At 32.4% G+C, this 14,034-nt stretch overlaps 1 non-coding gene across 1 annotated transcript; it reads left to right on the forward strand.

Annotated features, from left to right (window-relative positions):
• Positions 1-8,251: 8,251 nt before the first annotated feature.
• On the forward strand, positions 8,252-8,355 carry LOC113605527 (U6 spliceosomal RNA). The gene has a single exon (XR_003427263.1). It is a non-coding gene; the product is annotated as a U6 spliceosomal RNA (small nuclear RNA).
• Positions 8,356-14,034: the final 5,679 nt, after the last annotated feature.

The following is a 14,034-nucleotide window of genomic DNA, read 5'->3' on the forward strand; positions in this document are numbered from 1 at the left end:
ATAGAAGGAGCCAGACGACCATATTATTTTACCATATTTTCAGGAACTAGAACTTGGAAGAGTCCCTCAATGGATAAATATAGAGAAATATAAATTAACTCCTTAAATTATTCTCACCACTGTAGAATCTCAGAAGCTAAATAGCATGTCAAAATTAAATGAGAAACCTTTTTCTCAGAGCTCTTTGAGGACAAATAATGGAACATATCCTTTCACTTATAATTCCCTGTATCAGGATTTAACTCAGAGTAAGGGGGTCTATAAATGTTGTCACCTGTGAATAAATTTCCATATAATTTCTTATTAAATTTGAAAGGTATTATGACCAAATTGATTGGACTAGCTAGGAAAAACACAACAAAAAAGTATGCTTTTTGAGAGTTAATTTCAGAATACCTCAAATCATTGAAAATTTGTTAATACACAATCACCCTATGACTCCCTTCATTGATAAATACAGCATACATCCAAGACTTCAATATGTACTACCACACGTACAAAAATTCATGGTTTAGTGTTTTTTAATACTGATTTTTGTACTTATTAATCTGATATGATTCTGTAAGTCTTTGAAAGTTAATACCAAACAAATAAGTAAGAAATAAGAGATGTGAGGATTTCTGTTAACTTGGCCAACAGTTTTAAAAAGAAATACAATCTGATAGTGATTTTATTTTCTCCAGTTCTATATGGTTAAAAAAGGAGGGGGATGATTCAGTGAGAAGAGATGGCACTCACCCATCCATTTAAAATCAGTGCTATATTTCCAAGGGCTAAAAGAGTTACAGTTGCACTGTTCATTACTTTGGAAGTGTCACATTTCCTAGTATGACAAGATGTATTATGGATGGGGGTTTTTACAGATGTGGAGAAATCTCTTTCCAAGTTTTTTTTATTTGATTTTCTCCCCTTCTGCCTCTTTGTACTTCAGCGGCAAACCTCGGGATAATGGGATTACTTTATGCCTTCCACATCAGGCTCTGGATGAGTGCACAGAGGCCAGTGGCAAGAGAAATAAGATGGCTGTAAAAATGCAAACATTGGATGTTAAAAAAGGTGCACCCAATAACTTGCCCTTAAATTTAAAGGGAACTAAATGAGGAACTTCTGGACAATTTATCTTTCTGTTTACTGATAACAAGTCACTTTGTTTTTATGTGCTCAGTCTAGTATTCCATAATTTATTTGAAAGTAGATGAGAAATAATGTAGATAAATGATGAAGTGTCAGGGTCTGACGCTCTTAAATGAAGCTATTATGGTCAAAGAGAAAACGTAAAACCTGCGGCTCATTATGAGAGTGTTCTACTTGTCAGTTAAGTGAAAAGGCCTGGAATGATTTCCAGTTTATTTGTCATTGCAGTTATTAAAGCTGTCTTTTTGGTGCCATGAAAATGAATTGAAGACTTTATTCGAAGTAAATTTGTACTAAAGCTTTCAGATGTATCTTATGTGAGCTCAGTGAGGCAGGGAAGCAGCTTAAAAGCTAAAATATTACAAGGAGACAGCTACCAAAGTCTTTGAAACATACCAGAATATATAAGAGTCAATAAATAAAGTATTTTCTTGACTAGGGAACAAACTCTTTGACTGATGTCTTGGGTAAGATTGGTAACAGGATATAGCAGTTGCTAATTGTTGGTAGGTATTTTATTCCAGTAAGGAACAAATTGCCTACATATTTGAGTAACACTTATAACAGAGTATCTTTCCTAAGATTGATTTCTAAGAAAAATGAAAAGATGCATCATTTAAAATAAGATACACTTATAAGAATGTAACGAGAATTAACAGAACGGACACATCACAGAAGCAGAAAAGGTTTAGTCCTTTCTGAATAACTATAACTACTAGGCTCTAAAAACAAGCTTTATAAAGTTTAGAAGGTAAGACATTCAGAAAGGCTGAGCTGCACAATCTGTTTTCCTAACTGAATTACTGGACTACAGAAGGCTACATCTGACTACAAGGGATGAATACATTATTGACATTTTTATCTCACATGTCTGTTCTTAAAATATTTTACATTCTTGCTGAGGTGTGAGAATAACTTACATTTTAGCTTACATTAGAAGGAGGTCAAATCAGATAGACTTGCATATGGTTGAGATGGAATTATTTTTGAAGCATTGAAAAAATTAACTCTTTTGTATTTCCTTATTTCATGATCGAAAGGGAGGCATTTGGTGTTTCTTTGAACTAGTCTGGCAGTTAAAAATACTTTTTTGTATGGTTTAGCTATACTGTTTCATAATTTAAAAATGGCAATTAATAGGTGTAAATAAAGGAAAATGAAAGACCCTTTCTCTACATTGGTTTCAACCCCATCACATGAAATAAGTAGAATCACTAAACTGCATGTTTTACTTCAAGCCTGAGAAATCTGCCAGCCCTGTCTTTGACTCTTCATTGTGGATATTAAAAATGTTTTGACACAGCTTCAGGGTCAGTTTTAAAACAAAATGGATTCTGCATCCCCCTCAGAGGTTTCCTACAGATTTTATAGCCATTTTCAGTGATATTGTCAAAGTAAAAGGTCTACCAGGCTCTTTATTATATGCCTTGTTTTCCGGCATTTAGATGCACAACAAAACCTTCCTTTGAAATAAAACTCAGTGTTATATTTGGGATATTTTAAATATTTCTATAACTTTTTATGCTAATAACTATAAGAAGTCTCAATGATTTAAAAATAAATGCTTTACAAAATTATAGCTGCGACAATAGAGAAATCTATGTTGTAGTAATTGCTGGTTAAAGGTGTAGAGTTTAGATTAGATTCAGACAGAATCAGATTGAGACTGTTTATACTCCCAATAAGATTTGAAAAGAAGCAAAATGGTTGAATTCTGTTGGATAAGCAGTTATTTGGGGGAAAATTTTTGATAATTCATGTGTTAATGTTTGTGCTTATAGATCTGCTTTTTGTGTGTAGATACATTCCATAAGGTCCTTTTATTTTTGAGCATACTCAAGTTTGTATTTCAAGTTAGTTAATTCACTTTGGCTGGTCAATCAAATATATTTTATCCCATTTTACTTATTTAATATACAGATGTCAAACACTAAATTAGTTGAATTACAAACATAATTGCTTTTTATTGAGCTCATGGAGTAAACAGGATCATAAAATGAGGTATATAGTATATGAAATTAAGTGCAATTAAAGGATGGCATAGGGATTCAGGGGCAGTTAATTTAGCCTAGGTCCATAGTAAGGAAGACTTCACAGTGGGAAAGATTCCTGACCTCAAATATTGAATTCCGAAAAGACAGAAAAATCAACTCAGTGGGACTAGGTCAAAAGTATTCTACATTCATGGTTATATAACCTCCAACAATCCAGCTAGCTAATTCCTTTGTTGCCATGGTACTAGGCTAAATTTCTTTGGGTAAAAACCACTGTGCTTTTTCTTCCCTGAAAAATACCTAAAGTTAATGTGGGACTCTAGCCAAATTAACCATAGAGAGTACCTTATCTGTTAGGTTAGCCACTGGGGACTAAACCTGGTTTCCTTTACTATAAACTACCATGGACTGAAATCATACTCTCCTACAGTATTTCTATAAATATATATTCACAATGTTCACATAGAGAATTAATCAACATGTGTTGGTTTAACATTAACAATGGAAAACAATGAGGAAATTCAGCAATAGGCACAACCTTTTCATACATAAATTTGCAATCAACAAACTTAGAAATAAAAGATTTTTTAAAATGCTCCTGTTGCTTTTCTTGAATTTCCAATTCTCTATTTTTCTCTAAAAACATGAAAAGTAATTTAAAAATTAAACTACAAATTATTTGGTGTTATAGTTCCTATTAAGGATTCAGTTTCCAGATTAGACTGTTTATTATAATATGCCAATGTAAGCTATTAATCAGTGAATACATGTTTATTGGTTATGTTTAAGTATTATTTTCAGGAAAATAAATTTATGCCTCTGAGGCAAATATCAAATGAACATTTGTCAAAGATTCTGTTTAACCCATTAATTAATGAGTGAACCAGTCAAGTTAAATCAGTTCAAAAGACATTTGATGAGGTAAGTATAGAGTTAATTTTAAAAAGAAATATTAGGGTAAGATTAGATAAATAATAAATATTTAGATATAAAACTGAGTAATGTCTTATATGGCCATAAATGATAACTTTTGGGGTTATTTCTTTCATTGGACAGAAATTATTTACATCTCTCCCTGACAAAAATCTACAAGTTAACCTCTATTCCTACAGAGTTTTTAAAATGACAAATAAATACAAAACCAAGGAATAAAAGAATACCTAGTAATCTATTGCTTATTTCTAAACTTCAGGTAATTTTTTCTGATATTTATATGTAGGTGGTATGGTCTTTTCCTACAAAAATATTGCTCTGAAATAAAGTCACTGCACTGGCATGTCAGTGTGGCTTGGTTGGGCTGGTGAGGCATTTCCATAGTGCACCAAAGTAGACAATGTTCTTGGCTTTCATATTAGATCACTTACTTAAAATTATTGGTGTGATCAACAACTTATTTCGAATTAAATTTTTTTTTCTAATACGTTCTCTAAAAATGCCCTGATAAATATAGCTACATTAATTCCAAAGGGAAGTTAAATCTTAGCGATGCTTATCTTAAAGAGATGAATAAAGAACAAGGAATCTCCTCATACCCAGGGAATACATAAAAAGTTTCCTGTAGTTACCAGATGCTTGTTACGGATTGAACTGTGTCCCCCAAAAATTCATATGTTAAAGCCTTAACCCCTGATATGATTGTATTTTGAGATAGGGTCTTTAGTGAGATAATGAAGGCTAAATGAAGACATAAGTGTGAGGCCCTCACCTGATAGGACTGGTGTCCTTTTAAAAAGAGGAAGAGACATCAAGGATGTGTGTGCATAGAGGCAAGATCATGTGTGGACACAGTGAGAAGGCAGCCATCCAAGCCAAAGAGAGAGGCTTCAAGAGAAAACAATTATGCCAGCACCTTGATCTTGAACTCGCAGCCACCAAAACTGTGAGAAAGTAAATTTTTGTTGTTTGAGCCATCCACTCTGCAGTGTTTTGTTATAGCAGCCCTAGCAGACTAATACAATGCTTTTTTTTCACTAGAATATTTATGTGGTATTAAACATAACCTATTCCCTATGATATCTAAAGCTGGTATTTTACAGTTTATATAAATTCAAATCCAGTTGGTCATCATCACTTCATTGCTGGAAGTGCAGACTAGACAAAATTGAAAAACAAACAAAATAAAACTGCATAATGATTTACCAAAATATTTACTGTAAAATGTCTTTAAGCACTCTCAGCTCATTCCTTTGCCCTTGCCAGAATGTCTCTTCTATTTTTTTGAACCAATTCATCCTCTATTCTCACTTCTCAGTATGCATTTTCTCCATTCCTTGGGCTGAAGCAAGGATACATTTCTTGTTTATTTCAATTACTTCTCAGAGAAAATACCACTAGTTTCAAAGAGTCTGACTCCATTGGACAGCTGGTCATGTTTCTTTATCCCAGCTTGCATTGCTTCTGGCTAGTTCTACTCACAAGAAGGTGTTGAATAAAAAGGACAATTTGAATCACAGTCTTGTCTTTCTAAGGCTTTGTACAGTGATATCTGTTCATATTTCTACAAGAAGCTTAGAGATAGACTAAATGTGACAAGCCTGCAACTGTCGCCAGGCACAAATACTGTTGAGGAAGCCAGATCCTGGCTTTTGGTCAGTGATATTTTATTTTTCCTTGAAGGATGGTGGACCAATGTATAGGAAAGAAGAATAAGTAAATATGAAGAAAAAGTCATTCATTTTATCCTATTAGTACTTTAAGAAAAAAATGTTTGTTAAAAATATCTGATTGAATTCTTATTATTTCCAACATGCTACACAATAACAAAGCCCTATTACTCCCCCTTGTCTTTGCTTTCCTTACCTTTATTTTTCCTTATTTCCCTTTTGAATTGTCCATGCACTGTATTTCTTTTAAAAAATAAGATCACTTATTTTCCGCCCACTCATTGACAGTCTGCGATTTCCAACCTCTTCTGACAGCTTTCCACATGATAAAAATGTAAAGCCTGGTTGTGTAAATCTCTTATGGAAGCAGTGCAGTGTAAAGTCTCTTTTGTAGGCCAGAAAAGGAAAGTCAGCCACCACTGTAGTTAATGCTTGTTAAATGAAATAAAACATAGGCACATCATGCTTATTCACTTGTTTGTTTCTTTGAGCCCCACCTTCACTACTAAATCATCAAGAGCAATCCATATGTAAATTAAGTTATTTATTCCAGTAGATGGGAGTAGCAGGTTATTTAGTGTGTTTGTCTTTTCTTTTGAATGGATAAAATCAACTTTCACTGTTAATTACACTGATTTTACTGAGGTAGTTAGAATATACAGTTTGCATGGCCCCATATGTTGGATGCATACACTGAGCCTAGGGGAATTTAAATGACTTTTGTAAGATCACCCAAGAACCATTGGAGGAATTCTTCCCCCAGAACAATGATTTTTCCATTTTGCCATATGGCTTTAGAAACCTATACTTGATCTTAAGTGTATTCCTCCAAATAAGGGTAATCAGTGGTCAGACATGTGGTGAATTATTAGGCCGCTGCTATTACTCTGGAGTGCTGTTATTTGGGGGCTTATGAATAGGAAATGTAAAGTTATCTCCAAAGGGATTTTATTCTAATGTTCTTTCAAAGAATGAAAGCTTTTCTTTGAAAGGAGTTAGGATGACAAAAACCTAAGATTATTGGAAACCTGATAGCAGATCTTTCCTTGGCAAGATTAGTGTGAGTTATTACCAGTAAGTGGTAAACAGGGTTAATTCATTTTCCTTTTGTAAGTTGAACCTCAGAGAAACAGTTACCAAAGGCATCATGGCAGATCATTCAGTCACAATGCATTGTATTGAAGAAATATGGTACCTTTTTAGCCTTTCCATCTAGTATCCTACAGCTAGTCTCTCTACCTGGACTGAACATTAGATATTTTGATTGTTCGAGTTCTAACATAGCCTCGTGTTGGTGGATAATTTTAAAGCGTCTTATTTTTCATAATTTCACTAGACTGTTTTCCAAGAAATTAGTAGGCATTAAAATGTACTTCTTCTCATAACGTCAGAATTCTTACTATGCTATACAATTTATACTTAGCCATGTCAGACATTTTCTTCCATGGAGTGATAACCTTAGTGACCGTGTGTGAAACCTATCTTTTTATTTCTAAATACCAATTTCAGTAATTTGATTTAAGAAACCAAAACGATAAGGGTTCAAGAAATAGACTCACAAATAAATGGATTCTACTCTTTCTGGCTTCCTTATGAGTAAAGAACTTTCCTACCATGTAGATTCTATGTGCTTTTCACATAAAGAAATGGTTTCTCTCATGATAGATGTTCTTCCTCAAAGTAACTTCATTGCCCAAATCTCAAAGGTAGCATTTGACTTCCTAATGATTGTGACTTTTTTTTCCTATTCACTAATGGGATAATGAAGTCTTTGTTTTTTAAGGTATCATTTATGGGGGTATATATAATCTTATGGGACATTGACTTTGCTTAATCAAAGAACATTTCATAATATATCATAGAAAATGCAGTAAAGAATTTAGGGATCATAAAATCACATCCTAAAGACAGCATTATTTTGTTGGTGTGAGAGTTATAGGTAGAAAAAGAAAACTTGCATACCTACCCTGAGGTAAATGCAGGCAGAAGAGTGAATCAAGTGTGAATGGGATTCTTCAAATATATTTTAATCAACTGAATATTTTGTTTAAATGTATGTAATAACACTTGGTGCAACTCATATTCCAAGGTGTTTTCCATCTTTTATTGACATGATTTGCATCTTAGGATATTTAAGTATAGCAAAGTGGGTATTTTTATTCATTTAAGGAAAGGTATTCGATAGGAAATTATTATTTTTGCTCTTAAAATTGGTTGTAAAGATCATGTGCCTTATTTTGAAGCCAAGGTTTTAACCCGGGGGTGCAGGGGTGGTCCCTTTATGTTGCTGACCCCAGGGAATATAGTACTGTAAGTATTAGTTAAGTTTCTTAGAATTACAAGTAAATGAAACTATAAATAAAAACAAACCAAGAAAAAACAACTCCAGCTAGGTTGTAGATCCAAGAAGTAGATGAACAACCAAGAATCCAGATCTGGGAACATGAACTAGAAGCTTTCATAGATATTCTCTTTAAATTACTGTAGTTAAATTGACTCAGTTTTAAAGATGTTTAGAACCTGACCCCTCAGTTACAAATGTCCAATTTCTAATGATATAGAGAAAATTAGCATGGCCCCTTGTGCAAGGATGACACAAAACTTCCTGGGTGTTAAATATTTTTCTTAGATGACAGGCTTTCTCCTGCTGCCTGCAAGCAGAGGACTCAGCTCATGAGCAGGAAAGGAAAAAAACAAAGGAAAAGAAAGAACCCAAGTAGCTTAGTGTCGAACCTTCTTGCCCTTTACCTGTGTGCCTCTGAGCTTCCAAGTGGGGTAAAGCTGTGTATATGTGTTTTGTTTTATTTATGAAATTGTAATATGAAAACATGGATTCAGGAAAACTGTTTTACCCCCTTAAGATTTTTGTGAGAAAACTCTCCTTGGTTTTACTTATGAATTGTTTTTTCATGGGGCATTAAAAGTAAAATAGAAATTGGATACTGATGATAGGAATTTGATCATTTAAAAAATACCTTAATTTTTTAAATTATGTTTATTTTGCGGTAGAGATATTTTCTCTCAACTTTGGTCACTTTGCCCAAAGAAAATAAATTATCGACATGGTACTTGCTTTCTTTGTATATTTGTGTGTACTTTTCTGTGTCCTAGGCATCTCTTCAAATTGGGTTATTGTTGCATGTGATACGTGCTGTTTCCTGATATATTAACTTACTTTAGGTAGTAATAGAAATAACTAACATTTTTCCAGGCAATGTCATGTTTAGACAAGCATCAATAATTCTACCCTAATAAAACAACAGCTTATTCTGTATCAGGCACGGTGCTAAGCTGGCATCTGCAAAATAGTAGAGCCTATGTAGTTCTAGAGTTACATATATGTGTAGAGACTCATTACCGACTGAAGAAAATGTTGTGTGCCCTCTGATGAAATGTTTGAACTACTCTGACAAGTACGTTAATGGGCTCAAATCAACTATGAGTATTAAAGATAGAGATGCATCTTAACTTTACACAAAAATGATAAATTAATGAAGTATTTTTAAAATATACATTTGATTCTGAAATTAGAAAACAGCACACATTTTAACAATTTTAAGAAGTTAACTACTAAAAGACTTATAAAAACTATTTTTATAGAAAATAGTTATGCATCTATTGCATAGATTACACCAGTTAAGTAGACAAACACCTTGGCATGTGCCTTCTCCATTCTAACAAAAAAAGCTTTTATTCTGCCTATTAGCTGCTCATTTAAATAATTTACAAAACAGATTATCTAATATATCTGAATAAACTGTCTTTACAGTTATAAACTCCTCTGTTGGGGAAAAAATATTTGAAATGTTTTTATTGTGATTTGGAGCAGGCAAATGACTGAATTTTGCTTTATCCTCTGAACAACATTCTCTGATTCCATACTTGGAGCTGTTTCATCAGGCTTCATCAACCTGTCATTAAGACATTCTCTATAAAGTCAAATATATAGTCTCTTTATGACAGTGAGTTACCAAATGCTTAAAACTATTACATTACTGCATGACCTTTTTATCCCCTGAGTAAATTACTTGTGTTCTTTATCATTCTTCAAAAGAAACACAAGACCTGAGCACAGCTCTAAGCTAGGCAATTTTTACCCAAGGGTTCTCAGGCTTCTGATTCTGCATCCTTGTTCTCCACTTCTGGACATTTCTTTCTGTCTGCCTGAAATTACATCAGTGTCCCCTTGTACACTGTTATCAAGGAAGGATAGAAATCTCTTTCCAAGAACAGTAAATGACTGTTTGCAATTTCAAGTACTGCTTTTCTGGCAATGCTTATATTATATCCACTATAAAAGAGATCAAAGCCTTGAGTTTAAACTTGGGTCTTAACGCCATTGAGAATATAGTATAATAATGCAATCAGGTATTTCTTGAGGAAGAAAAAAATACATACAATTTTCCACAAAATTTTAGAGAAAGACAATATCTGGGAAAGCTACCAAGGAATATGCATTAAAAACCACACAATAAAATGAATAAACATGTTAGAGTATAATTCTGGATATCAATGAGGATAGATTTTCTTAGATCTAGAATTTTCCCTTCACCCATGTGCAGAAGGTCAGCCTGGTTTAAAGCATGTTATTTTCTAAATACTATATATATTTAAATCTTAAAACTCCTTTTTATTTACCCATAACCTCTCATTAAATGCAGAACTCCAAGATGGTTACAGCATTCCTAGAAAGTGCCAAAGTAGACTACTGTAAAACAATTAGTTCCTAGCTTTGAGATGCTATGTCCTTAAATTTGTGTTGCATTTATTCTGTAAGCAATGTAAATTCCATTTTTGTATTTTTTAAGCAAAAAAGAGTAAATTTCTCCATTTGTATGTCTAGTTGTGTAGCATACATTAGCACTATTTGTGAAGTTCCATGTTGAAAGTGATATTCTATTTTTTATTGCCAGCTATTGAACTATAAAAATTTTAAATCAATAGATAAAACTGAAGACCCAGTGTTTGACTTAGCATTGAATTTTCCCTTCTTAGTACTTTGCATCATTTCAGCATATTTACTAGTATGTCAACAGTAAGATTTTCCTAGTTTGTTCTATGTATAATTAATAATGCAATCAGTAAAAACTATTCTACAGGGAACTCACTCCTAAAGTTATACATGAATTAAAGATAAAATATGTGATATTTTACTACTATTTTTTCCCATCTGACCTATCTATAATTCAGATTGCCTAACTAAACTTAAGTATAGATATGAGGGTTAGGGTATTTGCAAAGTACTAAGCTGACAAATACAGAGTGCCAGCTATTATTTGTTTGGAAGTCAGAGATTTGAGCTATTCATTTTGTAGTCTGGCAGTCATCACTACAATTCCTTGAATTCCCAAAGCTTTTCATACAGCTTCCTCAAGGACAGCTATCATGTCTTAGCTACTGCAATGACAGATGGGATATAACATGTCATGTGATGGATAACTCTGGAGCCATAGTACTTAATCCTTCTAATACTAATAGCTGCATTATCATAGAGATTTATGGGAATGTCAGTTTCAAGTTCCCAGTTCCATTCATGGGTTTTTAAAACTTCAGCTGCAAAAAACATGCATCCATCCCATTAATTCTAATTATCATGGTTCATCTTCTCAGCAGTTTTGCACTCCGGAACCTTTCAGTGCAAATTAACGTACCAAAAAAGTGTATTAATTAATATTTGTAGCTTTTAATTTCTGCAAGAGTGTTGTCTGGAAGCAGCTGGCAGTACAGGGCCTCTGCTATTGAATCTTTGCCAAACAAGTGCAGATGTAATTTTGTTATCTCTTGCTTAGTCATTTACGCAAATTAATTTGAACAATTAGCCTTTTACTGGTCCTTCATGAATCATGCAAAAGGGATCTGCCAAAAATTGCTAGTTGACAGAAAAGAATTGGTTAATGCTGTGCATTTTGGGGAAGGTAATACAGAGTGAAGCTCAATGTTATTTTAGACTGTAGACAATTGCCTAAATATTCTATTGTAAGATTTACTTAGCACTCTAAAACTTGAGAATTCCCCTTCGTGAAGAGTAAATCTGCATACTGGTAAAGGTTCAGTTCATAGGGGGATTCAAATTTTTTGTGAAATATAGAGCTTGAATATGTCTTAATCAAGTACATATGTAAAATACGAAAGGAGCTTTCATTATGAAATAGAAAAAATAGAACTAAATTATCATGTTTTTCAGGTCACAGGTCCTCATTCCTACTTATTTAATATTTGTGTTCACGTTTGTGTAATTATTTATTTGTTATATAAGGTAGATATAAAACACATTTGTAGCCTCTTTTGGTAGCTTCTGATAATCTTCTAACTTTCTAAGAAGTTAGAGATGGAGAATATTTTTAAATAGTTAAATAGCTAGTTATTACATTTTAAAGGAAGATCTGGATAAAAGAAACTTTAAGTGTAGGATACATAATTAAATCACCTGAGAAATGACAGAGATCTATTTTTTGGTGTTCAGGTAAAGTTACCAGTATCTTAAAGGAACAAAAATAAAAAATGTAAAATTTACAATTTTTTTCCTTGGAAGTGGCCCAAACTATCTGTGATTTTATGTTTTCAGTTTAATTCCAATCTATTTTTTGGACATTTTTAATCACTAGAACTAAGGATTTTTCATCTACTATTTTATACAGGTGTTTGTACATTGTTATAATGTCAAACAAAAGCTCACAGAAAAATAAGTCTTTCTTTACTTTGTATAGAATTCATTAGAAAAGTCCAAGAAATCTTTCATGGTGTTTCCTTAGTGTTAAGGAACATTGACAATTATGCATTTACATGTTTTAAATACATGTATATATGCTCACATGAAAAGTGTATTTATATTTGTTTAAAATGTGTCATTCTATTTCCTTCTTATTATTTAATTATGGAAGAAAATTATTAACCTCAGACTATAGTTTTGAAATTTAGGTGCCTGTTGCAGCCTAAATAGATCTTAAAAGTGAGTCTACCTGCAATAGGACTAATGAATCCTCTACTGCAGAATATTTCTAAAATCCAAGTTACTGGTCACACCTGGGTAATAAATCATTGTAGTCATATAGATTAAAAGCATCATGAATGTCTAAAACTGCAAAATGATTGTTTTTCAGTTTTTCGCTCCATGGTAAAATTTAAAAATTTCCAAATATGATTTCTATAAACCTAACATTTATGGAAAAATTAAGTCAAATATTTGAAGTATTTTAAATTATCATTTATAGAAAATCTTACTTAAACTCTTTGTTGGTCTCAGTCATCTTGTAAGTAAATTGCTTTGGAGTAAATAGTGCCAAATCAAGCTCCATGTAAAGTCAATTCAGTGAATATTTAGGTAATTTACAGTTTTAAAACACAATCAATTTTATGTTTCCTGTTTAAAAAAACATTTTGCCACCGTTGAAAACCTAAAAACTACAACAAAGAAGTATTGTAAAAATCACCTGCAATATCACTTTTGCAGAATAACTACAGTTAAGTTATTCATCTTATTCCAACTTTGTTCTACATATTTTTAAAAGCATCACCATGCTGTAAGTAGTAAAATCTTACGTAACATGAAGAATGGGCTCACTATTAAAAATCACTATTAATATAATTTTAATAAATTTATGGTTTTAAAATTTAATTGCTCAGTTTGATGTTACTACATATTAAGTTGTATCCTTTTCTTTCAGTTATAAATAATAAAGCAGTGGACATCTTTACCCATCAACCCTTCCTGTATTTCAGTTGAATTCTTTAGGTCTGATTTTCAGAAGTGGTGTTATTTACTTAAATGGTATGAATACATTGAAATTTGATACACTATGCTTCATTACTTTCCAAAATGGTTGTGCTTTTCCTTAGATATATGAGAAAACTTAGATTACCATATCTCTAACAGTATCAGATATTATCATCAAAACAATAACAAAATAAATCTTTAATATTGTAGGTTAAAATTAAAAGTAGCATGTTTTTATTTGCTTGCCTCATTATTAAAGTTGAACATTTTCTCACATACTCCCTGATGAACAATTTTCTCATCTGTAAAATGGTTATTAATATAAAGTTCAGTGATTATTTTCTGCGATTTATTTGCAATAATTTGTTTAAAAGCCCTTTGTAAAATCTTATACAAATACAAGCTATTATCAGTAACATACTAATGAATAACTTCTCCCTATAAAATCCTGATTTTGTAATTACACTACTGTTTTTCCAACTTAGCATAAAAATAATAAGATCATATGACTCCAGAATTAGATGTTGCTCATTTCTTTGGCTAAAACCCTTTTCAGAAAATTTATTTTTCTCTCTTACTATTGTATGGA

Source organism: Aethalodelphis obliquidens, unplaced genomic scaffold (genome assembly GCF_003676395.1).
Source record: "Aethalodelphis obliquidens isolate GAN/ISIS:26980383/991018 unplaced genomic scaffold, ASM367639v1 scaffold2, whole genome shotgun sequence".
Lineage (NCBI taxonomy): Eukaryota > Metazoa > Chordata > Mammalia > Artiodactyla > Delphinidae > Aethalodelphis > Aethalodelphis obliquidens.